The sequence below is a fragment of the Penaeus monodon genome, chromosome 36, assembly GCF_015228065.2.
Source record: "Penaeus monodon isolate SGIC_2016 chromosome 36, NSTDA_Pmon_1, whole genome shotgun sequence".
NCBI lineage: Eukaryota > Metazoa > Arthropoda > Malacostraca > Decapoda > Penaeidae > Penaeus > Penaeus monodon.
Genome location: NC_051421.1, coordinates 32,610,200 through 32,615,199, shown reverse-complemented (window position 1 = coordinate 32,615,199; position 5,000 = coordinate 32,610,200). Strand labels below are relative to the sequence as shown.

Below are 5,000 nucleotides of genomic sequence, written 5' to 3'. Positions count from 1 at the left end.
TGTTTGAGCCGCCGTGGTCACAGCATGATACTTAATTGTAGTTTCCATGTTGTGATGCTCCTGGAGTGAGTACGTGGTAGGGTCCCCAGTTCCTTTCCACGGAGAGTGCCGGTGTTACCTTTTTAGGTAATCATTCTCTCTATTTATCCGGGCTTGGGACCAGCACTGACTTGGGCTGGCTTGGCCACCCAGTGGCTAGGTAGGCAATCGAGGTGAAGTTCCTTGCCCAAGGGAACAACGCGCCGGCCGGTGACTCGAACTCTCGAACTCAGATTGCCGTCGTGCCAGTCTTGTGTCCGATGCTCTAACCACTCGGCCACCGCGGCCTTATATATATATATATATATATATATATATATATATATATATATATATATATATATATATATATATGTGTGTGTGTGTGTGTGTGTGTGTGTGTGTGTGTGTGTGTGTGTGTGTGTGTACGTTTAACTTTTGCAAGCTGTTCCCTCACCCCCACGATGAACAATGAAGAACGCGAAAATGAAGTTTATTCACGTGTCTCGACCCCAAGGCGATTCTTCTTGGGAAAATGTGTCCTTTGAAAAGTGCGGACGAGAAGGAGGTCATGAATTATGAATCCGATTAGTTTGGGTCTCTTCGGCTATAAAGGCTGAGAGGGTGACTCGTCATTCGCGGAAGAATATTGTGATCATGAGAACTTAGTTGCATATTTAGTTTTTTTTTCTTTAAGTCATCATCATCGTCATCATTATCATGATCATGATCACCATAATGATCATGATCATCATCATCACCATGATCACCACCACATCATCATCATCATCATCATTATCATCACCATCATCAATATCATAGTTATCATGATCACCATCATGATCATGATCATCACCATCATCATCATCATCATCACCATCATTATCATCATCATCATCATCACCATCACCATCGTCTTTATAATGATAATCAATATATATTTATGTGTTTCGCATCTATATTGTTATAATCCAGTGCACTTTCTTAAATATATCGTTATCATTTTCCATGCTTATAATATCATTATTCCTATCGTTTTACTATGATTACCATCGTTTCCTTGTAAGCATAACTATCACTATCAGCCTCCTTCTATTTATCAGCATTATTAGTATTGCTAATATTAACACAACTGTTATCATCATTATTGCTATTTTTATTATTTTCTTTTTCTTGTCTCTTTTGTTCCTCTTACCTTTACCAATATTATTATAGGTGTTTTTATTATGACTAATAATAATGATAGTAATATTGATAATAATGATAACAAAAATAATGATAATAATAATAACAGTAACAACAATAATAATAATAATAATAATAATAATAATAATAATAATAATAATAATGGTATCATATTCATTGTTATTATTATCATCATTGTCATAAGTAGTATTGCTCTTTATTCATATCATTATCATCATTAGAAGTATTATTATTATTATTACTATTATTATTATTATTGTTATTATTATTATTATTATCATTACTATCATTATTATTATTATTATTATTATTATTATTATTATTATTGTTATTACTTTTATTATAAGTATTACCATTATCATTATTATCATTGTTGTTGTTGTTATGTTATTATTATTGCTATTTTTACTATTGTTACTATTGCTATTATTGATCTTATTATTGCCACAATTGTTGTTATAATTACCAATCTTATTACTATTATTATCATTATCGTTGTTATCATTACAATTGTTATAATTATTATTATTATCATTATTATTATTATTTTTATTTTTATTATTATTATTATTATTATTATTATTATTATTATTATTATTATTACTATTATTATTATTATCATTATTATTATTATTATTATTATTATTATTATCATTATCATTATTATTATTATTATTAATATAATGATAGTAGTAGTAGAGGTAGTAATAATAATAATGATAATAATAAGTATTATTATTATGATTATTATTGTTACTTTTATAACGATAATAATAATGATTATTATTATTGTTAATGGAAGAAAAACCCACAATACAAAAACTAGATTTATTGAAAGTGAGACTACAGTTTCGAAATCCACCTGGATTCCATCCTCAGACCTGAGGATGGAATCCAGGTGGATTTCGAAACTGTAGTCTCATTTTCAATAACTCTAGTTCTTGCATTGTGGATTTTTCTTGCATAGTGTCAGCACGGAAGAGTGTTTTTCCGTTCATTATTGTTATTGTTATTCTCATTTTTATTATCCTTATTAATATCATTATCATCTGTATTATTATAAATTTCATTATCACTATTATAATGATAATAATAATAATCATTATTATTATTGTTATCATTCTTATTATCATTATTAATAACATTATCATCAGTGTTATTGCCATTTTCATGATGATGATGATGATGATTATTATTATTATTATTATTATTATTATTATTATTATTATTATTATTATCATTACTATTATTGTTATTATTATCATTATTATTATTATGGGATTTTAAGCATTTCTGCACTGGCTGTTCTTATTGCCGTTTTTCTTCCTGTTAGGCGAGTCATAGCAAATGACTAAAGGCTAACAGTTGTCCTTCTCCTTTAAAGTTCTAGCACTTTTCTCAGTATTCTTGCCGTCCCCAATAAAGCAGTCTTCTGCTTCTGTCCATATTTTCAATCCAACATACAAGATCTTTTGTAACGCTTCCGAGGGCACCAATCACTACTGGAACAACTTTTGCACATCGCAGTTCCCACAACCTTTTTATTTCCCTTTTCAGATCTTTGTACTTTTCTACCTTCTCTAATTCTTTTTCTGCAATCCTCGTATCTGCAGGTACGGCAATATCAACTATTAGAGCCTCTTTCTTTTCCTTATGAATTACTATAACATCTGGTCTTCTTGCCTGAATGACGTTATCACATTGTACATTGATATCCCACAGAATTTTCACGGCCTCGTTCTCAACAACACTCTCTGGGGTGTGTTCATACCACTTATCTGAATGCTTAAGCCCATGTTTCCTACACAAATCCCAGTGTACTTTCTTACCCACGTTATCGTGACGTCTTTTGTACTCTTTCTGGGCTAATTTCTCGCACTCTGAAACAATATGTTGTATGCTTTCACCTCGTTTACCACACATTCTACACAGTGACCTGTCGTTGCTCTTATCTATATAATGCTTCACGTAGTTGGTCCTTATTGCTTGCTCTTGTGCAGCACATAGGAGTGCTTCCGTTTCAACCTTCAAATCAGTCCTTGACAGCCATTCCCAAGATTTAACCCTGTCTACCTTATCTGGCATCTCTCTAACGAATTGCCCATGCATTGCCTTTCCTGTCCATTTTTGTTTGAGCTCTTCTGCCTTTTTCCTTTTGAATTCTTCTTTCTCCATTAACAACTCTTCTGAGTTTGCCACATAAAAACCTAAGCTGTTTTCTTCTCCTTTTACACATTGTTCCACACTGATAAGGCCACGACCTCCTTCCTTCCTTTTCATATATATTCTGTCTACATCACTCTTTGGGTGCATGGCACCATGCATTGTCAGGTTTTTTCTTGTCTTTCTGTCGATACTTTTCAGTTCACTCTCTCTCCAGCTTATTATTCCTGCTCCATATCTGAATATTGCTACTGCCCAGGTATTAATTGCAGTTACTTTGTTTCTTCCATTCAACTTAGACTTTAGAATTAACCTCAGCCGTCGCTTATACTCCTTCACTGTTTTCTCTTTCATTCTCCTTCACCTTATCTAATTCCACAATACCCAGATAAGAATATCCTTCTTGTTCAACTTCTTTTATTATCTCATCATTATTATTATTATTATCTCATTATTATTATTATTATTATTATTATTATTATAATTATTATTATTATTACTATTATCATTATCATCATCATCATTATTAACATCAATACACTTATTTTTTTATCATTATCAGTATTATTAGCATCCTTAATGTTATTATCATTTTGGTCATCGTTATCACTATCACTATCATTTCATTAATATCTTTGTGATTATTATTAATATTTATTTATTTATTTTTTATTCATTATTATCATTATTATTATTATTATTATTATTATTATTATTATTATTATTATTATCATTATAATCATTATTTGTGATTCTCATTATTATTATCATTATTGTGGTTGTTATCCTTATCATTATTATTAATATTATTATCATTATTATTTTTATTATTATTATTTTAATAATAATTATTATTACTATTGTTCTTCTGCTGTTTTTTTGTTATTATTATTATTTTTTAAATATCTTTATTATCATTTTTATCATTGTTATTATTACTATTATTATTATTATTATCATTAATATTGTTATAATTGGTATTATTTTTACCATTAATTTTACTATTGATAATATCATTACTATTATCATTGATATTCTTATTATTATTATAATTATTTATCATCATTATAATTATCATGGTTATCATAGTTGTTATTAATATTGTTAATATTGGTGCTTTCAGTTTTCTTACTATGATCATAATTATCATCATCACCATTATCATCACCATCCTCATTATCAGCAGTAGTATTATTATCATGATCCTTATCATCATTATGATAAGAATATAGATTTGTGCCGTTGTTATCGTCAACATAATTATTATATCATCATTACGAGCTTTATCATAATTATCACCAATATTATCATAATCTTTAAACCTATTGTTATGACTTATTATCAATATTACCACCAATAGGCTAATCACATTTCAATCTTTGTCATTTTTTCTTCATTATCCGACCTTCCATAATGATAACTGAAGCCCAGATTGCCTGCTTAATGACATGTCGATTGCGGACTGTTAAGAAATGTTACAATGGCAATTATTTTGGATCTGAAAATAATATGAATCTAAATGTTATTGGCAGATATCGATAATCCAATACTTTACTTGTTTTCTGTGGATACATACACGCAAGCTCAAAGGCACACGCACACACACCTACACA

At 29.3% G+C, this 5,000-nt stretch overlaps 1 pseudogene; it reads right to left on the bottom strand.

The window, feature by feature from the left end:
• LOC119595633 overlaps positions 1 to 5,000 on the bottom strand; it is a 17,532-nt pseudogene that overhangs the window by 8,158 nt on the left and 4,374 nt on the right.